General features: G+C 43.5%; 1 protein-coding gene across 4 annotated transcripts in view; it reads right to left on the bottom strand.

Annotated features, from left to right (window-relative positions):
• Positions 1–23,839, bottom strand: part of LOC136678368 (leucine-rich repeat-containing protein 4C-like) — a 50,958-nt gene that overhangs the window by 13,783 nt on the left and 13,336 nt on the right. Inside the window, exon 1 of one of the 4 annotated variants that reach the window (XM_066656410.1) lies at positions 1,192–1,328. The exons of the other annotated variants lie outside the window; for them this stretch is intronic. The gene's annotated coding sequence lies outside the window, so the exon portion shown is untranslated. Of the gene's footprint in view, positions 1–1,191; positions 1,329–23,839 lie in introns of those variants that run through there. 4 annotated transcript variants of the gene reach the window in all.

Genomic DNA, 23,839 nt, shown 5'->3' with positions numbered 1-23,839 from the left:
GTTCTTTTGGAGTACCACAATTTCTCAAACATACAAATGAACATCTGCCTCTTTATTTGTCAAGATTATGAGTTAGGGTTAATTATCATTATTTCAAAATTTTAAACCGCATTGTTGTTGATAACAAAAGCATGGTGTGATTCAGTCTCAATCACTTCTCTCCTGCATCTCAACACGCAGAGGAACTTGGTCAGATGAGTGGGTTCTGAACTGTCCATACAACGTTTGTGTGAGTTAATAGAAGTTTGAACACAAACAATGTAAATCAGAAATATGTCTATGCTAATAACAACATCTGCACCAATGGTTCTCACTGGGTGATGCATGTCTGAGGCCTGTTTATAAGCGTTTCTCTTCATTCAGAACCAAATTGCACACCTTCTAGAAGATTTGGTATTTTGATTTTTACTAAACCTCACGCAATATTGCACCTTAAAGATGTAATAAATAAAACAGAACAGTGGTAAATAAAAAAAACATACTGGAAAAGCTTAAAGAATGAATGTGATACATGTCTGTGCTCAGGGGAAAGAACAAGGTAGAATCATTTGTTCCATGAAACTGAAGTGTTCCTCTGTATTCTCCACAGTGATCAGCTCCGGGGTCCACAAATGGGGATCATAAGATTTTATACAGTTTTCTATTTTGAAATATAGAGATATAAATCAAGGAGAGAAGTAGACCTTTTTTCTGAAGGGAAAGAAGACCTTTCTGTGTGGAAAGAAGCCAAAATCAATAACTTACTTGCTGTTCAGAAGGTCTCTTGAAGCTGTTTAGTTAGAGAAAATAGGTACAAATCGGAGGAGTAATGCAAATCCCTGATTCCGTAGAGACTTCCCTGTGCACATCCAGTAGGAGTGGAGCTCTGTAAACTGGTGCAGTGTGGAGCCCGAATGGTGTGAGCCTGAGGCCAGGTAGGTGAGGTATAATCATTAGATTGTGCTAAACTAACTTATGCTGCTTCCATTATCATAATGGCACAGATAAATAATCAGATGAAACAGCCACAATCAGGCATGACTTTCTGTTTTTTTCTCCTTCACTATCTCTGGTGGTGTGGGAGGATTAGGCTGGGCCCCCACTCCTGATGTTCCCACTGAACACCTAATGCCTGCGCTTATCAATATGCTATAATTGTTCAGAGTTCTGCTGAAGCCTCAGGTGACTGCGAAATCCAAACACAGGGCTTACTCATTATAGCAGGTGCAATCTGCTCAGACTCAACCACAGACAACAGAAATGAGACATGTTCCCAACACTTTGGCTGTGACCAAATCAAAATCTGCCAAAATATTCATGCTCAGTGCACCACTAATGCAATAATTAATAGTCATTTTAAGGAGGTTTTTCAGATTCCATTGGCAAATTCACACTCCCCATGTGCCATACATTCATTATTTAAAGTGGACCATTTTATCATTTATTACAGTAAAGTCTTTGCACTTCACAAATATAGGGACCCTTGTTTAGCATGAACAAAATAGGCTGTAAAAATATTTTCATTCATTCATTATCTGTAAGCGCTTATCCAGTTCAGGGTTGCGGTGGGTCCAGAGCCTACCTGGAATCATTGGGCGCAAGGCTGGAATACACCCTGGAGGGGGCGTCAATCCTTCACAGGGCAACACACACATTCGCACTTTTGAGTCACCAATCCACCTACCAACGTGTGTTTTGGACTGTGGGAGTAAACCTTAGCAACCGGAGGAAACCCACGCAGACACAGGGAGAACACACCAACTCCTCACAGACAGTCACCCGGAGCAGGAATCGAACCCACAACCTCCATGCCCCTGGAGCTGTGTGACTGCAACACTACCTGCTGTGCCACTGTGCCGCCCTTAAAAATATGTGCTGCTTTATGGATAAAATACAAAGAAATCCATAAAACCACATCTGATTTGTGTGCATAGTTTTAATGGAAGCTGACTTGTGATGTATGTTGCTGAGAAAAGAGATCCTTCTCTGAATGTACAGCCATGTCTGTATCTCTATAAATAAGCTCAATATAGATACTGCATGGTTTGGTCAGTGTGTCCCACACCTGCCATGCACACGGATTATAGAAAATGACCTTCCCCCAATCACAACATGGCATTTCGCATGTTATGTCTCTAACAAACGATTGCTCTCAGGATATGCCGCTTCCACCACTAACACTAACCTCAAGTTTGTATTTTAGACATCCATTTTGGTTCACAATAATTACACATCTGACACCCCACTAGAGGGATGACAGTAGACACGCCCTCCCTCTCCACAACACTCATGTGTAAGTCAGGCACCAACTGCACTCCAACTCATTCCAAAGGCATTGGATGGAGCTTCATCACTTTAGAGAATGCAAATCCACTGCTCCACAGCCCACTGCTCAGGGGCTTTACATTCCTCAACCAACGCTTGTCTTAGGGCAGGATGAGCTTTGTTTCCTGTTTTTCTGTGGAGATTACATAAACTCTCCAAGCACAACTGAGCGTCTTTATCCACAGCAGGTGCACCCTAAAGCATATAAAACCACTAATTATAAGAGCCTGCAAGAATAAAGCAAATTAGTAATTTAGTGATCATGAGATAAAAGCTACCATTAATGAAAACACAACACGATAGACCAATCAGATCTGAGGGAGGGTAGGGTTATTTTTGGTTATTTCTTAGTGCAGACAGCACTGTTTGTCAGGGCAATAACATTTCACACACATGGTACATGTCCTAGCAGTACCCGGACATGTCCTTTAATGAGTGAATTCAGGCCCTTTAAGGTGTACACATGCACTGTTCATTGGACGTTGGACTGTGGAGCAGTGAACCTGTGTTTTCTGGGTAATAGCGATCCATCTGATACTTTTGGGCTGAGCTGAAGTGGGGTTTGAGATCCAGAACTAATCATCCTGACCTCACTAATTATCATGTGGGGGAAATGTGCAAATCTCTGTTAATAGTTTCAGTCTTAGAAGAGTCACTGACCACCAACAGCCCAAAAAATCGTGTCCATAAAGTCTATGTATTAATTCAGCTCTAAATAATAATAATAATAATAAAAGAAAAGACTCCAGGCTTCACATGTAATGTTGATTAGCTCGGCTTCTGTGTCCTTCCCACTGCAGAGCAGCTTACAGCATCCAAGAGCTTTTACATCTCATCGTTTAATAATTTTTTCTATGGTTTATTAAATTACAAAAATAAAGTTAGCTGCACTCCGTGGACATACGACAAATTAATTCGGTAACCTCAATGTAATCAGCAAGACAGGACGAGTCACACTTTCACGGTGTGAAGCCTGCGATACGCGAGGAACTATGTAGATGAGATAAACATATGGACTCAAAGTGAATGAAATGATCTTACTTTAAATCTCTCAGGCGCTATGTGTAAATCAGGAGGAAATCCTGCTGAGTGACACTTTTACAGGCTCAGAGCGGCCTCCGATATAGACACCAGTCACTGAGCCATGACACCTGGCACACAACAATCTTCAGCGGGAGCTATTTAATGCGGTAAGATGTGGAGCGAGGGGGGGACTTCAGTGCCGTGTTCTCATCTCAGCTCAGGCGTACACATCGGGGACAGATACAGGAGCCGCACACCAGGGGGAATTTATTGGCTCTGGGTTGGTGCGCCCTCGTGTTTTCGTGACTGTGCAAAACCCTTGTTAGCAAAAATACTGGTGTACTTTTAAACTGTCAGGACCTCTGCCAAAGCTGCAGCCCCACAGCGCTGTTCCAGGTGAAGATCAAAAGTGGATTAGTGCATGTTCAATATTCATCACACAGCTCTGATCACAAAGCTAAAGACAACAGAGTTAAACCCATGCAGGTATATATGTATATGTATATACAGTCCCATGTACTTACTGCTCTTCAACCATAAAATGTGTGTGTATCAGTCTGTCTACATATAGATCTATCAATGTGTCTATGGTAAACATAATACATATTTTAACCTCTAATAATTTAGACTAGTTTTCAGACTATATGTCTACATGACATTTTTTTCTGATAGATATTCTTTCAAAAGGGTGGCACGATGGCACAGCAGGTAGGTGTCGCAGTCACACAGCTCCAGGGACCTGGAGGTTGTGGGTTCGATTCCCGCTCCAGGTAATTGTCTGTGAGGAGTGTGGTGTGTTCTCTCTGTGTCTGCGTGGGTTTCCTCCGGGTGACTGTCTGTGAGGAGTGTGGTGTGTTCTCCCTGTGTCTGCGTGGGTTTCCTCCGGGTGCTTCGGTTTCCTCCCACAGTCCAAAAACACACGTTGGTAGGTCGATTGGTGACTCCAAAGTGTCCGTAAGTGTGAGTGTGTGATTGAATGTGTGTGTGTGTCTGTGTTGCCCTGTGATGGACTGGTGCCCCCTCCAGGGTGTATTCCCCGCCTTGCGCCCAATGATTCCAGGTAGGCTCTGGACCCACCGCGACCATGAATTGGATAAGCGGTTACAGATAATGAATGAATAAATGAATATTCTTTCAACGAGACAGAATCATATAAATGTCTGGCATCAACATTGTTTTCCTTGCTTTGATAATTGATTGGGAGTCTCTTATTTTCCTTGCTGTGCACCAAGGAACTAAAGCACTACTGGAAGGTCATAAGAAATATCGGAAAATATGAAGCTGATTTACATCTAGACCAAGCTTTTAATTCACACGGCCTATTTGGTATTATGTTCAATGCAGGAGTATTTTAATTTGCTTCATAAGAAGCCTGTGTTTAGTTGATTACCATCGCTGTGGTGAAGCTCATTTATGTTAATGCCCTTATGGGAGAGTATGTTAGTGCCAAGATAATGGGAGCGCTATAGTAGCTGTATATGGACGTTGTGCACAGACCCCTGTTTGAAACAGACACTCAGGTCAGACAGTTCGTAATTGATTTTCAGGAAAGGCTTGAACTTTAAATCTTATCAAAATCTGTTTGTGTTCTAGCACTCCCTGTCGATGATGTGTACTTGTTTTCAATTAGAAAACCAACAAATATATCATCTGGCCAAATTTTGCATACAAATTAGAATGAAATATTAAGCACGCCATGTAAATCCATGTAAGTAATGTCTTGTTATTGACTCCAGAAATCTCCTTGGAGATCAATACACTTTATCCATCCATTTCACCATGGGGATTCATGCACTTCATGCATCCATCTATTCATACATCTGTTTATTTATAAATATTTATAGCATGCTGGACCTAGTATATTCACAGCTATTAAAATCTCCTCTCAGCAAATTAAAGCAGGCGCTGGTGCTTCACACTGATATTTCCATCAAGTTATTCTGAGCACAGTACGTGGGGGAATGAATTGACTTCATCAGATTTGCGGCTCATATAATGCTATTAGTCATCTTCATAACAATGGACCTTAACACCATTGTAGCGGATAATCTCTCCATGGGGAAGTGTTGGGCAGACCCATGTGCGGCTCTTCGAGCCCATCCGAGGGAGAAAATCTATAGTGTAATGGGAAAAGGTGTTGCGGAAGAATACAATTACTAGACAAAAGCGCTTCAGTGGCTGCTTTGGCAGCAGCAGCTTTCCTTGCTGAAAATACACAGCTTGAGGGAAGGGAATCTTGCATGTTCCTCATTGTATAGCAGCGGAATTTTTAGCAAGGCATTCACACTGCCTGTTATTTGCCGCGCGAGCCGACACAAAGGGGCCCAAAAGCATTATTCCACTGCACAAAAAAAAAAAAAAAAATCAGAGATGGAGCAAAAAAGAAGGGGAAAAAAAACAAGCACAAAACGGTTAAAACACTTATTGTTTCTTTTCTGTTCTTCTCCCCCTGGAAACAGTCATGAGCCAAGGCACATCTAATCTCCAGGAGTGGCAGAGCGAGATAGGCTCCTCATCTGGACTATCTGAGTAAAGAGTGATCACTGGCCTGAGCCCTTCACTTCACTTTACCTCAGCGTTCAGATGGAGAATCGCAGCGGCAGAGCGCTGACCAGGCGAAAACAGCCGCCACAGCTCAGCCATCTTACAGCTCGGTCTGGATTTATTACAGCTCTCCTTGCCACCCAAACCTCCCTCTCTCCGTACACTGCTAATCCATAATCAACAGCTTCAGAGGGAGACAACTAAGGATGTGTGATGTTCTAATTCCATAGGAAAATCGGGATTTCAGTGGCCAAAGTTTTCAGTATTAACAATATTAATTAAGGCTCTACAATATGTATAAACTTCAATGCTGTGGTAATAATTGAGAAGTTGTTATGATGTGAAATGTATATTTTGGTGTGCATTATTCTGACCAAAAACATTGATGTTTGCTGTCTCACTGAAATGATTCATCTCAACACCAGCAGAAACTCTTCACAATGCTTATTTGCATATTGCAGCTGTTTGCAGTTTAAAACTGGACAGTCCAGTGCAGGTTAAGGTCACTGTTCAAATATAAAAAAAAGGTGGATGTGGACCAGTGGAACTTGTTCTCTATAGTAAAGGAGCTACAGAGTCTTTGGAATGAGTTAAAGTGAGTGTTCATGTCTAATCCACTAGCACCAAGACCTGACCCCACTAAAGTATTCATGGCTGAGTTCAATCAAATCCACACAGTAATGGCGTTCCAGTATTTATGAAGGCAGACTCGCTGCCACATGGCTGCAGGGCCTCAGGGTCCTGGGTTCAATCCTCACTGCCTCGGAGGCGTTTAGTGCGTTCTCCCCATATCTGCATGGGTTTCCTCTGGGTGCTCTGAGTGAGTGTGAAACTGAGTGACTGGGTGTGACACTGTCTGCAGGTGTGTGTGAGTGACTGGGTGAGTGTGTGAAACTGTTCACAGGTGTGAAGGTGTGAGTGACTGGGTGAGTGTGTGAAACTGGCCACAGGTGTGAGTGTGTGAGTGACTCGGAGTGTGTGTGACACTGTCCAGCAGTGTAAGTGACTGGATGAGTGTGTGAAACTGTCCACAGGTGTGTCTGTCACTGACTGAATGAGTGTGTGAATGCGTGAGTGACTCAGTGAGGGTGTGAAATTGTCCTCAAATGTGTGTGAGTGAGTGACTGTGTGAGTTTGTGATGGAGTGGTATTCTGTCCAGGGTGCATTCCTGATTGCAGTCTGGATCCACCTCAGCCCAGATCAGGAAGAAGCAGATACAGACGATGTACGGATGAATGAATGAACAAATGAATGAATGAATGCTATTATCACTGTATATCACTGTAAAACGATAGGGTGCTAGTTACGTTCTAAGGCATTCTGTTATTATTAAACCATAGAGCATTAACCGAACTATTAAAATGGGAAATGACATAAATATTGAATTTTATACATTATGTATTTAACTGATGTACGATAAGTGTCCCATCCCTAGAGTAGACACCGTGAGCACATAATATCTGAGATGAAATATAGCATCTTAAAGCTCTAATCCATCCGACTACGTTATTCTGCACAGAACTGTAAGGATCTTCGACGTGCTTTTTCCAGCCTGCCAAGTCAAAACACTCATGAATGTTGATTTAATCAGAACCAGAGGAATCTATATTCCTTTACTGAATTCTCAATAGGATCTCTTGAGGACTGGATCATTGATCAGTGGGAATGCATTTTCCTCCCTACTGCTACTACCCACTCTGTCCCTTCAGAGCCGCAGCAAGATGGCGAGGATGAAATATCCGAAAGGTAGTCTGAAAAAAATGAAAACATATGGGTACCTCCGTCATTATGTCTGGCATCTGGTTGACAGGATGGTGAGGGACACGGGAAAGTGAGTGGAGCTTTAAAGTATTATGGTTTTTCATAAAAAGTGCCGTGGGCCGCTGCTGTGAAAATGGAGGCCTTCCTCTTTCAAGTTGCTGTGTTTCTAATTCAGCGATTGGACCCCATATTGTGTCCAGACTGTTGCACAGCAGTGGTGACTCAGTGCTCTATATAACCCCCCCCCTCACAGACAGCTTGCTTAGGAATAATTCATGCTTTTGCATTAGAGCCACTGCAGTCACTTTTAAACGCTTGCAATAGCAAATTGATAGAGTCTTTCACAGCATTTAGAGGCTCTGCCTTCAAAACAGGAATGTATTTTAGTAACAGCAAGGCACAATCAAGCTGGATCCCTGGTTAAATTACTGGACGATGCCGCTTTTAGAACATTCCAGAGAAAGGCAGACGTAGGTTGCTCCGGCAACCACAATATAGAATTATAGCGAACCTGCGTCAAGAGTCCTTCCTCACTGCAACAAGAGGACAGAGCATTTTTTTTTACTAGTGTGGTAAAGCACATGGCCCTCACTCCCTCTACACACCACACATAGTGGATACATTCAACCATCTGACCTCCTGCTCTGACTGCTTCACCAGGTCAAACTCAACAGTGCTCCAGTGTAAACAATTTATTTCACCTGTTTTTTCCCCAATCAGTAAATCTCAGCACTATTAGGACTGGCCTAGAACAAGCGGAATATTTGTTTGTTAAATTCGTTATTTGTTATCCATCATTTTTGGAGACTCTTTACACTCCAAAAGACTTCTAGGTCACGCTCGTGGGTTCCTGTACATTTCAACAAAATGGAGGCAAATCCACCCCAAAATCATCCATCCATCCATTATCTGTAAGCGCTTATCCAATTTTAGGGTCGCGGGGGGTCCAGAGCCTACCTGGAATCATCGGGCGCAAGGTGGGAATACACCCTGGAGGGGGCGCCAGTCCTTCACAGGGCAACACAGACACACACACATTCACACCTACGGACACTTTGGAGTCGCCAATCCACCTGCAACGTGTGTTTTTGGACTGTGGGAGGAAACCGGAGCACCCGGAGGAAACCCACGCAGACACGGGGAGAACACACCACACTCCTCACAGACAGTCACCCGGAGCGGGAATCGAACCCCACCCCAAAATCATTTTTCTTAAAACCAAAAAAAGGAAGTAATAAACACTGCAGTCACTCAATATTTAAAAAGCTGTTGTTTGATTTTTAAAACACACCTAATTTTGAAAGTGATGTCTATTGATATTAATTTTAATTGAAATAATAGTCATTTTTACTGCGCCTCTGAAATGGATTAAGCCTCAAAGATGATGATGATGATGATGATAGTCATTGTGTGCTAAATCCACCTGAATTATGTTTATAGAAAATTATACCGAGGGTAAAACTATACAATAAAATGAATACAGTGCAGTAGCAACCCAGTGTTGCATAAATATCCTGCACTATAAGAGTGACATAAATACATTAACGAGGGCATGTTATGAAAAAGAAGACTCGTTAAGTTCATGAACACATTCATTTGGGGATCTGAAGCATAACAACTGACAAACTGTGAAAGAAAGTCCACCTAGTCTGTTTTCTGCAGGCTGTCAACATCTGATGCACACCATAGCCTTTGTGACTCACTCCTGGGCTGTGGCTCTGAACTGAGCCCTAGCTCCTTATCAGTTAAAGGAACAGTTGTTTAACCTGTCATTCTGCACATGGATGTTCAGACAGGTGGAGAAAGCTGCTGGGGTGTTTGATCCTTGTGGATATTTTGGTCCAAGTATGTTTCACAGATTTTTCATTCCGGGAACTCATGCTCAAATGTGTGGAAATTGGCTATGACACACCCCCTTTAATATTCATTCATTCATTATCTGTAAGCGCTTATCCAGTTCAGGGTCACGGTGGAATCATTGGGTGCATGGCAGGAATACACCCTGGAGGGGGTGCCAGTCCTTCACAGGGCAACACACACTCGCACCTACGGACACTTTTAAGTTGCCAATCCACCTACCAACGTGTGTTGAGGGAGGAAACCGGAGCACCCGGAGGAAACCCATGCAGACACAGGGAGAACACACCACACTCCTCACAGACAGTCACCCGGAGGAAACCCACACAGACACAGGGAGAACACACCACACTCCTCACAGACAGTCACCCGGAGGAAACCCACACAGACACAGGGAGAACACACCACACACCTCACAAACAGTCACCCGGAGCGGGAATCGAACCCACAACCTCCAGGTCCCTGGAGCTGTGTGACTGCGACACCTACCTGCTGCACCACCGTGCCGCCCTAACCTTTAATATATATTTTACATTTTGGTGAAAATGTATAATATACGTCAGAAATTGTATATAGGCATTTGTCAATATTGTTATGATGTGGACGTCGTTCAAGCTCAATACCACTTCACCGTAGAACAATTTAAAGACATCGGTTACACATAGATGCTATTATACTTCATTCAAGGTGCATGTGTAAAAGTAAGACAGGAAAGAAGGAACGACAGGAGGAAGAGCGAGAGCACAGCATTAAAAGTCAGAGCACATAGAGCGTGGAGCCCCATTCATTATTCATTAGCTAAGTCACCGTGCATAGTAATTAAACACAAAATCTAAAACAGAAATTGCTTTTGTAGATGACTCCTCACTGAACCCCCATAGTAAATTTTCTCATTAGATTCACAAAGACGACGTGTGAATTTGCACAAGGCATAAAATACCCGCAGTAAGAATCTAAAGAAAGGGAATTAAGCCAAAAATGTCGTACAGTAGACGCAGCTACAGGAATCTGGGTTACCATGAGAACTTCATGTTGCAGTTTTTCATCTGCTTTATGTGGAGATAATGGCGAGCGGAGGGCTAGCAGACGAGAGGAGAAGAGAAGGGAGAAAGCAGGAAGGAGAAAGGAGAAGGGAGAAAAGAGGGATGGCTTGACCCTCCTGCATGGGCACAAATGAGGGAGCCACAGCTTGCATGGTGCTCATCCCTTGCATACAGATTGCATTACACAGCCAATCCTCTGAAAGAGCCTTTGCTGTTGAAAACGCACTGCCATGCTCCGGTGTGTGGAGGCAACCGGCCTCGCGTCCAGCCGAGTGGCCCCTTAAGAGCAATTAATACAGGAAAGACTACTTTACTCATCAGCTACAGCGCTCTATATCAACGGAGGCCTGCATCGGCAAAGATGCCATTTGTTGTCATTAGCACACCTACGAACTTGTCATGTATTGACCATTCCTGTGGAGATGTGGTGCGATCTGGACCAAGCTTCTGCATACCGAGTCTCTGATGGCACACCTAAGCTTGGGCTGGAGCTTTCCAAAATGATTGGCTCCCTGGTGGTGACAATCCACCTGATTAATGGCACGGAAAGCGAATGGACAGAGGAGAGATTATCTGACCGGATGCTCAGCCTGGATTTGTGGAAGTGAGATGGAACTGGATGAACCTGGTTATCCATCACATAAAGGCTGGGAGACAGGTACTGCACAGTATGCTGATGTGTAGTTTGATCATTAACATAACGCCTGCCTTGAAAATACAGATATTGCAATAGGCTGCATTATGCAAATGAGCCCTTTAACGAATCCCAGAGCTTTTTACTGAGAGCTTTGTGCTTTTTAACCAACTCTCAGATGGTCCAGATGAGCTTCTGTGGGCATTTTGTTCATACAAAGCAGTTCATATATGACATGTTCTTTGTAAAATGCAGGCACTTGTATTCACTGAGAAGATCAACGCAACACCATTTGACCAGTGGTGACCACAAATCTGTGATCAACAAATAAAATATAGTCAAAGTAATACAGCCAATCATTAAAGAGGGCAAGTTATGAAAAAATACATTGTTCCAGGACAGCCCGGTGGCGAAGCAGGTAGCGTCGAAGTCACACAGCTCCAGCGACCTGGAGGTTGTGGGTTCTAGTCCCACTGTGAAGAGTTGGTGTGTTCTCCCTGTGTCCGCGTGGGTTTCCTCCGGGTGACTGTCTGTGAGGAGTGTGGTGTGTTCTCCCTGTGTCTGCGTGGGTTTCCTCCGGGTGACTGTCTGTGAGGAGTGTGGTGTGTTCTCCCTGTGTCTGCGTGGGTTTTCTCCGGGTGACTGTCTGTGAGGAGTTGGTGTGTTCTCTCTGTGTCTGCGTGGGTTTCCTCCGGGTGCTCCAGTTTCCTCCCACTGTCCAAAAACACACGGTGGTAAGTCGATTGGTGACTCCATGGTGTCTGTAGGGGTCAGTGTGTGAATGTGTGTCTGTGTTGCCCTGTGAAGGAATGGCGCCCCCTCCAGGGTGTATTCCTGCCTTGCACCCAATGATTCCATGTAGGCATCAGACCCACCCCAGATAAGCAGTTACAGACAATGTAGTCTTAAAAATGCCTAAGTCGAATAACATGAGCCATTCTGACTTTGCTCCACTTCAGTCCTCAAGTGGGGAGACTTTGGAACTCTATTGCTCCCACATCTGAGCATCACCAATCACTGCTCCAAACCTATGTTCATCCAAGAGGCTGAACCAAGTAAACCAGATAATAAAAAATGAAATGATTTGAGAAACAAGCAAAAAAAAAAAAAAAAACAGCTGAGGAAAAAGAGAACAGAGCAAAAATGGCAAAAAAAAATGAGAGCAGAGAAGGATTAAAAAAAAACTAAACAAAACAGTGACAACAAAAGCAGAACTGGAAAAACAACAACAAAACAAACAAACAAACAAAAAAACACATGCAAAAACAAGTGCTAAGAGCATGGCTAGGTGTTGCTACTTGCCCTGGGTTCAGTTGTGCATGGCTCATTCTCCTTTAAAGGAACAGGAGCTGAAAGTGGCCATTCTGAACAAGGCTGTTTAGACAGGGGGAGATCACTGCTGTGTTTTTAATCCTTGTGGTGTCTTGATCCCAGTATTTCACAAATGTGTCATTTTGACCCTAGGGAAGTTAATTATCGCTGAAAAGTGATCGATTATTCACGTTGCATTTAGGATCCAGCCTTTTTATTACATAAAGACATGTATAGTTTCACTATGTTCCTATTATCACCACTGGGGGGAAAACCTTCTACAATTCACCCTTGAACATGTCTTTGTATACATTTCAAAGCCTGAGGCCTGCTGATTTATTATTTTTTTTTATTACTACAATCACGTTTGGTTTATTGATTAATATCTCTTCCTTATTCCTCCTTTCTGACACCAAAGAGCTGTGATTGGTCAGGATACTCACAACACATAATAAGTCATTTAGTGATTGGTTAGAGGGTAGGCCTTAGGCAGGACTCTGCAATTTCAGTCTTGCAAACACAATATCTCAATAATAACCAAGCAAACAATAAACTGCGCAGCCTCAGTGGCCCACATTCAAAAAAACATGAATTAGAGCGTGATCCTCTGCGGTGGAATGTTTACACTCGTGCCACAGCGATGCGCCGAAGGAGTCTGATACTGTCTCGCTCCTCCGCTCTGGTGGGCAGAACAGTGGAAAAGCATCGGCTCTGTTTTCTCTCGCCCACCGCTCTGATATCCTCCACCTACACGTTACCGAGGACTGCCGGTATCCTTCGCAGCTCAAAACAAATACGTCTGAATAGTCATTAGCCTTAATGACTGTATAACACAGACAATGCAGCAAAGAGATGAAAAGAGGCAGGCCAGGGCAACCATTACTTTTCCATGCCTGACATGACAATAGGAGCGGTTGGGGCCTCAGAGCTATAATCTCACTGTGGCCATATAGTCTCCTCAGTCATTAGTATTGACTCCGCATGAAGCCGGGCCAATTGAAGCACTCAGCTGCTAGCAGGCCGGTGCACATAAATCCAGTGTGTGTTTGGAGCCTGTGAGTGGCTCTCGGAGGAGTCCAGAGCATCACATCTATTCATCCTGCTCACTCATATTCCGCATATTCCACTCTACTGGATTTTTGTTCCAGCACCAAGTAATAAATCATATGCACTATTAGGCCTGCACCATGTGGACAACACAGGTATTACGATTATACGGCTACAGATCGTGATTGCGATCTGCCTTGCAGTATATTAAGAGCATATCGCTGAATCACTGCGATGTACTTAGAGTCTGGCCTGCTTTATTTTGACCAAATGAAGCTTGTGTGGAAATGGAAAAGCTTTAGTTCTCATTCAAATGCAGATCCTGTAATGTAAAGTTAAGCTAAATGCCTGAATCACGGAGGTGAAGGAAGTCCTTCATCTCTTGCTGTTCCGTGGATGTTACAGAAATATGTGGATGGAATATCTATCATGTAATCCCTCCCTCTCCCCTCAGTCTTCTGCATCAGAGAATGCTGTGGTTTTTACAGAGCTTTCAGCCGGCGATAGCATGAATGACATTGTCATTTTACCAAACTCCAGCAGTGGCTGGATATATGAGATACATTTCATATATTTAGATATAAATGATGAGCACTGCATATACGAGGAGTGTTCAGAAAGATCTCAGAATCAGTAAAATCTACAAATCGAGCAGGGAATTTTAAAATGTTTTAGGAAGCGACGCATTCTGAGGAGATATAAAAAAACATCAGCCAAAAAGGTCATTAGTTTTGTTGCAATTGCTATGAAAATAAAGCCATTCTCACAAGTGCGCTGAGGAAACTTGAGCACGGTGCTGTGAGTGACTGTGGATTCCAAGACATCAGTCCTCCACCTACAGGGATTATGTCTTTTTGCAAACTTGAAAAAAGAACTCAGTGGAAAGTGATTTTCTAATTATTTCGGGTAAAGACATATTTTTTTCTCCAGGGAATTGAAAAGCTAATTGCTAGATCCAACAACTGTATAGAGGCTAAAGATGATTACACACAAAAATAAAAATATGATCTATTTCCCATGTGTTCTATTTTAAACCTATACTGAGAACTATATTAACTTACCATTTTGAATGCAGCGTAACCTTCTCAATATATTGTTTAGTGAAATAACAATAAATGCTAATTGATGCAGGTTGGTGCAGCAGGTAGGTGTCGCAGTCACACAGCTCCAGGGACCTGGAGGTTGTGGGTTCGATTCCCGCTCCGGGTGACTGTCTGTGAGGAGTTGGTGTGTTCTCCCTGTGTCTGTGTGGGTTTCCTCCTGGTGACTGTCTGTGAGGAGTGTGGTGTGTTCTCCCTGTGTCTGCATGGGTTTCCTCCGGGTGACTGTCTGTGAGGAGTGTGGTGTGTTCTCCCTGTGTCTGCGTGGGTTTCCTCCGGGTGACTGTCTGTGAGGAGTGTGGTGTGTTCTCCCTGTGTCCGCGTGGGTTTCCTCCGGGTGACTGTCTGTGAGGAGTGTGGTGTGTTCTCCCTGTGTCTGCGTGGGTTTCCTCCGGGTGCTCCGGTTTCCTCCCACAGTCCAAAAACACACGTTGGTAGGTGGATTGGCAACTCAAAATTGTCCGGAGTGTGTGAGTGAGTGATTGTGTGTGTGTGTCTGTGTTGCCCTGTGAAGGACTGGCGCCCCCTCCAGGGTGTATTCCCGCCTTGCGCCCAATGATTCCAGGTAGGCTCTGGACCCACCGCGACCCTGAACTGGATAAGCGCTTACAGATAATGAATGAATAAATGATGATGCAGTTAGTACAAATGATCTGGGCCTTAACTCTCAGTAGAAAATGGATGCCTAGTAGCTGCTATGGTCAAATAATAGATAACTGAAAAATCAACTAGATGGAGAAACATGTTTTTCCTTGGACAGTGACTACATGGTTTTTCTCAAAAGGGAGAGGACCACTAAGCTTTTTAAATTCTTTGGAACATGAATTCGCATGATCCACTACCACTGTGCAGCATCTCCCTGGATGATGCGACAGCAGCCAACCTGCACCACTATGCTCATCACACATCAGATATTAGGTAGAGAGGAGATGAGAGGGAGTGACTGTGCCAGTTTATTAGAGAACGGGAATGATCAGGAAGCCACAGGTGGCCACAGTGGTAGATAGAGGTGAATATTGGGGGCAGACACAGACTCTTTTCAAGGAAATAGCCCAGGATCTTTTATGACCTCTGTTTTATGTCTCATCTGAAGAACCTAGCCATTCGTTCAGAGTAGTTTCCCCATCACTACACTTGGACATTGGGTTCCACAAAAACCACAGGGACAGCACCCACTGGGTGGAGTTTCCATGTTCTCCCTGTGTCTGCGTGGGTTTCCTCCGGGGGGCCCGGTTTCCTCCCACAGTGCAAAAACATGGAGGGTAGGTGAATTGGCTTCTCTAATAACTGTCCTGGTGTGTGAATGAATGTGTGTGCGCCCAGATATTGATTGGACCATTTTCTGTCCTGGGTGAAATCCTAGTGCTCGATGCAGTCCTCCAGGTGGACGGTCGTTCCTGGTCGAGAGTACGCTGTGTGTGTTTGGCTGCCGCTTCTCGTTCTGAGCAGTGTGGATTGTGAAGCGTCCTTGGGTGTCTAGAAAGGCGCTATATAAGTGTAACGATAGATAGACTGTTGGGCCCATTTCCAGCAGCCACCAAAGAGTTTCTTGGAGGTTTGCAAGTATCGGACAGGCCTATACCTGCTTGGCTTTATGGATTGGCATGTTCTGGTGTTCCATCTGAAAATACAAGGAGATTACAGGCTGTGGTACTACTACAGACTGCGGAAGGTAAACTACCGGAACAGTTTCTAATCACAACTCTTGCAGCATTAACTTAATACAAGGAAATGAGAAGAAAGTGCCATTACTTGGCAAATAAACAAAAGCCTCATCAGGAAGCTTTTTCCTTTCTTCAGCTCTCCATGGAGTACCTCTCATGGCGCATATATATATATCACACCAGAGATGTTTCCATTGTTTACATCCTGCATTTTTCAGATGCTAGAAAGCATGCCAGCTGGCTTATGTCTTTATTGTGGAACAAATTCAACCCTGATCATTGTCTGCAGCAGCATGTATCCGAGACACCCTCTGGTATAAAAGCCTCTAAAAACATGGTTCGCTTTGACACACTTCTGTTCAAGAATCCAGGCCAACATAACCGAGAAGCTTGAAAAAGCCACCTGCCCTCCAGTTTCTCTCTCCAATCTGAGAAATATGCTGAGAGAGAAGGGAAGACTTTCTGGAGGAAGTGTGGGGTGAGGGGGTGGAGGGCTGGGATTGGAGGGATAGGGAGAGGAACCAAAATAATGAGCAACCCAGATTTGTTCAGTGCACACAGCTCTGGTGATGACAAATACAAGGCATCATTGTGGCAAAATTATATCCACCATTTTTAGCTTAGACATGAACCACTGTGCGCTGACTAATCGTGACGAATATCACAATTTACACTGTTTGTGTCATTAGCGAATGTGGCGGTGATTGAAGCTTTCTAAATTAACAATCAGCAGACAGGCTAGAATCTCAGAAGAAGCAGATGAGAGAGGCCGCGGCTTTGATTTAAATCTCAAGGGCAATGCTTTCCGAAACCACAGATACAGTTAGAGAGGCCTCTGGGGGCAGGATAGCCAATGTCCATTTGTTGCTGAAATGACACGTTTGCTTGAAGGGCATCTGCCTGGATTCTGCAGCCTTTTAAACAGACGAACTTTCACCTGCGTGAGCCTGCGTGCCTGGGCTTGTCTGTGAAATCGCTTTGGACCGCCTCCAGTGCACCATATGCCCCTCAGACAAGGTTTTCCAGAGCATCCACGCATGGCATCAGACATCTGCTGCGGGACTTAAACTCCTGCAGCCTGCACAGGCTCATGCTCATCTGCTAGAGCTTGGGATCCGTCCCATTCTGCCAAAGCTCAAAGTCAATGCTCGATCTGCGCAGGTCACCATTTGCTAATACCTTTTACACGAGGTGATAGCCGCCATGAAATTTCATTAAGAAATAAGCATTGGGAGGGGTTTACAGCATCAATCCCTCTAATTAACCCTAGGAGAGATGCAGTGGAATACAAGCATATGATGTAAAGAAGGAGAAACCGGCATTTGAGGGGACATCAAGATATGGAGCGATGCCATTGCTAAATTGCTATCTGCAAAACAGACAAGTTGGACATGTCCTTTGGCTTTATTAGTTAATTACTAGCGAGCGTCATTAGTAAAATTAGGCACCATCATATTAACGAGAGAGATAGAAAGAAAGAGAGAGAGAGAAACAGAGAGAGAGTGTAAACACAGCCACAGAGGCCACACGCTCCAGCAACAGCTTCTGGTAATTTGAGAATTAACATCTTCACCAACTTGCCACTAGAGGCCTTGTTAAGCATGCGCATCACACAGACATAAAGCACGCTTAAATAAAGCAGATGCACAGGGGAGGGCCTGTGCAATTGTGACTGAATGGTGGCGGGCAGTATATCAGAGTTGACGGTGGGCTGAGCATCAGAGACAAGCCCAAACCAACGCACCGTCTCATGTGTCATCCTACTGCGTTCCCTTGATAAAACATCCCTGCAAATATCAGCTATTAGCGTGACACATTTTGGCTAAAAACAGACCCTTTTATGTGCAGATGGTTCTGGAGAGATATTTTTAAAGAAGGCTTTTGTCATTCAAGGCTCTTTTTTAAAACGGCTGGATGAATGAACTTGCACAATAAAGCTGAAATACTGAAACAGGTTACTGAGCATTGGTAATTCCCTTTCTATATACGTAACTGTCTATATATATATATGAAGGGAATCAATTGTATAATGGCTATATCGCTGTTTCTAAATTAAAACTAAGTATGGCTACAAGGAGGATACAGATGCCTAGCCGTCTGCTTTATATTAGTATGATTAGTTGCTGCCACTGATTGATTACTGCACTTTTTATAGACATTTACAAAACCATGCAGTCAGTTGGCACATGTAGCACATCCAAATTACATTCAAGGACAGGCATGGATAATCTATACATACAATATAAATTATTCTGTATAGATTATTCATTCATGCATTCATTCATTCATTATTTGTAAACCTTATCCAGTTCTGGGTCGCGGTGGGTGCAGAGCCTACCTGGAATCATTGGGAGCAAAGGCGGGAATACACCCTGGAGGGGGCGCCAGTCCTTCACAGGGCAACACACACACACCCACATTCACTCACACCTATGGACTCTTTTGAGTCACCAATCCACCTACCAACGTGTGTTTTGGACTGTGGGAAGAAATCAGAGCACCCGGAGGAAACCCACGCAGACACAGAGAGAACACACCACACTCCTCACAGACAGTCATCCGGAGGAAACCCACGCAGACACAGAGAGAACACACCAACTCCTCACAGACAGTCACCCGGAGAAAACCCACGCAGACACAGAGAGAACACACCAACTCCTCACAGACAGTCACCCGGAGGAAACCCACGCAGACACAGAGAGAACACACCAACTCCTCACAGACAGTCACCCGGAGCGGGAATCGAATCCACAACCTCCAGGACCCTGGAGCTGTGTGACTGCGACACCTACCTGCTGCACCACCGTGCCGCCCTTGTATAGATTATCCATACTGAATAATCCAGAATAATACAGAAATATACCATTTAAATACATCCAATTTAATAACTGTATTTTAGACACTGTTTAAAAGCATTCTTATTTTACCAGTACTGTGTTTACAATCATTTATTCTGAAATGCATTGCACTGCTTCAAAACAGTAACACATCTGATGATAATGTGTATTGAGAAAATGTCTTCAAGTACCGAATTTATATTTCTGCATTTCTATAACCCACCCCTAGATGCTCATGACAGACTCAGCAGGGATATAGCTGCACATCAATGCTGTAAAAATCACTGTGGTTGGGATTTCACATTGTCTCAAACACACGCTGATCAATAACCACTAGAGTCCAGCATGAAGTGTTTCATTATCCTTCACAATGGCTGACATAAGCATGACCATGTCAGACAATCCCTGGACACCGGTGTGATTCCACAGCAATGGTCTACTCTAACATTTTTAAAAAACGAGGGACATGGGCATCTTGTGCTGCTTAAGATTCAGGCAGCGTGCTGTTGTTGCTTTATATTCTGGTGGAGGGAGGGATATGGAAAGTACAAGATTAATAAAAGACCATGCCTTTTTTTTTTTTTTTTTTTTTTTTTTAATGAAATGAAAGGGGATCGTGGCTGGACAATCGGCAGAAGGTTGGATCACTGCTGCCTGGGCTTTTCTGTCTCAGTCTTTGGGCTCAACCTGTCGCTGAGCAGAGGAACATGGCGTCTGAATGCATCTCTGCTGGCAGATTCTAGCAGGAAATTAAATTCACGGGTTTGTTGCCGTTGACCTCTTCTTGCATTCCCAAATAAGGTGTTACATACAAGCTCAGGAGTCTCTTATTAAACGTTATAATGTCTTTCCACTGTGAGAGATGAACTCCTACCTGACCCACATTAGAACCAGGTTTGGGAAAGCGTCAGGTTGAGCTCAAGTGTCTCGCTGCTCCACTTTCATTTAAATGGCAGGGATTAGCGAGGTTAATGGGTGCAATATTGGCTAAATGCTCTCATTTCAAGACACGCCCTTGCTTCGCTGTAGGAAAAAGAATCACTATCTGGCATTCCCCTCTCTCTCTTTTTACCTCTTTTACCCAACACATTGAACACATTAGTGTACATCCTCACCGTAAACCCAGAGTCCATAGACTTCCCGTTGAACCTTGTATCTCTGAGCGGCTTGTGAGGATACACCATCAATCAAAAAATGGACTGTAAGGCTTTGTAATCTGCAGCCCACAAGTGCAGGCTAAATTCAGGTCATCACCCTCTGGAAAAGAGCAGTGATGCTGCTTCTGCAATCTTTAAGACCTGCTGTAAATTAACCCAGCCTAATGTGCCCATTGTATTATTTATAGAGATGCTTTGGAATGGAATAACAATAACTTGAATAAACCTAACCCAATCAAATAAACCTGACCTTCTCAATGAATTGGCAGTGGGTAGTTGTCAATTTGCATAGTGATATTCATATGGTAAATACTGGTCTTAAAATGAGATAGAGATGTTCGTTTATTAATATTTATATCACTATAAACATGTTATTATTCATTCATTCATTCACTCATTATCTGTAAGCGCTTATCCAGTTCAGGGTCACGGTGGGTCCAGAGCCTACCTGGAATCATTGGACGCAAGGCGGGAATACACCCTGGAGGGGGCGCCAGTCCTTCACAGGGCAACACAGACAAACACACACATTCACTCACACACTCACACCTACGGACATTTTTGAGTCGCCAATCCACCTACCAACGTGTTTTTGGACTGTGGGAGGAAACCGGAGCACCCGGAGGAAACCCATGCAGACACGGGGAGAACACACCAACTCCTCACATGTTATTATTTTTCATCTAATTCAATTCTATAATAATGTTATTGCTTTATAAATATTTGAAAGATTTCAGTAAACTGACAATTAACGTTTCAGAATTTTAAGTTCACAAAGTGTTTATGCCAATAAGCTGCAATTCAGTTTTTATGACGTCACAAACAGATAAACATATATCTGTCTATTCAGACTACAGCAATTTGCTCCACCTGTTCACGCTGCATTGTTTCAGCCATGAACAGTACATTGCAGGGTATTCAATCAGGACAGACCTCATTTACCTGTATCACTCTTAAAAGCACATGATCAACCAAATGCTTTTGGTTCATGAGACCTTAGAGATGCATGTTTGATACAGTACACAAATGTAGGACATCGACCCTTAAAGGCTTCCTTAAATCTTTGAAATAATATGCATGGTTTATTATTTTTTATATAATATATTTACAGAACAAAAACACAAGTTGGTAGGTGGATTGGCGACTCAAAAAAGTGTCCGTATGTGTGAGTGAATGTGTTTGTTTGTGTCTGTGTTGCCCTGTGAAGGACTGGTGCCCCCTCCAGGGTGTATTCCCGCCTTGCGCCCAATGATTCCAGGTAGGCTCTGGACCCACTGCGACCCTGAACTGGATAAGGGTTACAGATAATGAATGAATGAATGAATGAATATTTACAGAAACCACTGATTCCATTGTGGAGTAATCTTTATATCCCATGATTACCAATACAGTCCATAGTGACAGCTCCATGTTGGTTAAGGAGGCGATGGAACTGAACGAGGTTGTCAGTGTAGAATGAGCATGCACTGTTTAATTCTGTCCAGATCCAAACAAGATGATGATATTTGGATGGTTGAGATTGCATTAATTAAACTGTGACTAATGAAGATCATTGCAATCACATTCCGCATGACCAGAACTCAGTCGCAAATTTACCGATGGTGTAATCCTTTAAAGACTTCATTTATGACGTACGTTTTATCTCCTCAAATCCGTGGGCACCCCTTATAATCACAGAATTCCGCTAATTTAAGGTGCACCCAATGTAGACATTCGGTTGTGCATCTCTCCATAGAAAAACATGACATGAACTGGGGCGATTTGGAGAAGTCAAACAAGCTTAAGGTCACCATGCTCCATGCCAAGCATGGGCTAGAGGGGTATAACGTCCCCACCATTGGACTGCGGAGCTGTGAATGCGATCAAGAACTAATCATCCAACCTCAGTACCTCAGCTCACTAATGTTCTCATGGCTGAATGCAATGAAAGCCGCACTGCAACCTCCAGTGTACTCTTCCCACAAGACTAGAGACTGCAGCAAAGAACACAAGCCCCCTGTTAGCTCAGTTCCTTTCAAAGGGTATGCAAGAGGAGCAAGCATAGTAGCACAGTGTAGCTATGAACATGTTGATGAAAGTCTTACAGCAAATATGAACTCAGGATTGGGTTCTTTCACACACAGAAACATTTTGTGACCAGTGTACACAGCGATACACTCCTCCGAGAGGGAGAATCTGGACCCCACACCTCAATCTGTTCTACGATATTACACTCCGCTGTAATTTAAACCGTGAATCCCCACGGCTTCTTACCAGGAGCACACAACTGATCTGAGTTGGTAACAGTATTGTGGAAATGTGATTATGCTTTTAATTTTTTGCAGATTTACTTTCCCTTATCGGAACTGGGATATTTGCTCCATTCATTTAAGCTGGATAAGATGATTATGGTGTGGAATGCATTGAACTAAATAGAGCAGCTGTCAAGCAATTTCTATGAAAACCATTAAGAGTTTGGCAGTGTGTTCAGTTTTAAAAATGTATAATAGGAGATGATATTTCTGTCCGAGATCTGGAAAAATGAAGCTAATCTTTCAAATGTCAGATGTTTGAGAGGAAGCCTTGGGTTTTGGATCTATCCATAAACTGCATCTCTTTGCTTGGACCCCAGACCTGGCCAAAGCCATGACGTGAATAAAAACATACGCAATTTTCCAGCTCCAGTGAATAAAACAAAATGCCACTTGGAATGAGCTGTAAACATTTGTGTTAGCTGGTTGAAGTGTTTGCGAATGCTCTGTCACTTCCAGATCATGCTAGTAAGAGATCCCTCTGCAAGACCAGGGGCGATGACATCTATATTTACTGCAACACTTCAGGAGCTGGAACAGATAGAACAGAACCAATTAAAGCAATTATCTCAGCTGATTCTCTTCGTTTGAAGAGAGACGCTACAGCCGTGTGTTCCAGACCTGCTTTCTAGCCCAGGTTCATGGCTCAGATGGACTTTCAAAGCAGAATCCCTGCAGAGGGAGTGCATTGTAGTCCAGGCATTGGCTTAAACATGTCCCTAGAAAAACACCTGAGCTGCTACTGTGGTCTAACGTGCAGCTTTTCGGGACCTTTTTCAAGAAAAAAAAAATATTAGACATGTCAAAGCGTTCATGCCCAAACAGAATTAGGGAAGCATCAGCCCACCACCATGAATCATCCACTGAAATTACGTAATGTTCCTTAACTGCCAATGTAGAACCAGTGTGTGTGTGTGTGTGGGGAATGCAAATATCAGCTAGAACTCACACCACAACCTGGATGTAAGGACATTCCATAAGGAAGAAGAATCCAAAAGAGATCGCCTTATTGTCTCTATAGGTTCTTAGATGGAAAGACGAACATGAAACTCATATTTTATTTATTTATTTATTATTTATTTAGCCTTTTCTTCAGGGGGTCGACAAGAATGGGCATAGTGTCCAGGTGGCTGACACTATGGCCAGGCTCAATGACCTCCCAAGGGAAAAGAAAAAACAGAAAAGAGACCTCCTTCAGGTCTCAGTAGTTTCTCCTACTGTGAGATCAGATGAAAAAAACAGAGATTTGAAGAAGATGCTTTTTT

Source organism: Hoplias malabaricus, chromosome Y (assembly GCF_029633855.1).
Source record: "Hoplias malabaricus isolate fHopMal1 chromosome Y, fHopMal1.hap1, whole genome shotgun sequence".
NCBI classification, from domain to species: Eukaryota; Metazoa; Chordata; class Actinopteri; order Characiformes; family Erythrinidae; genus Hoplias; species Hoplias malabaricus.
This window is presented reverse-complemented; position numbering and strand designations above follow the sequence as displayed.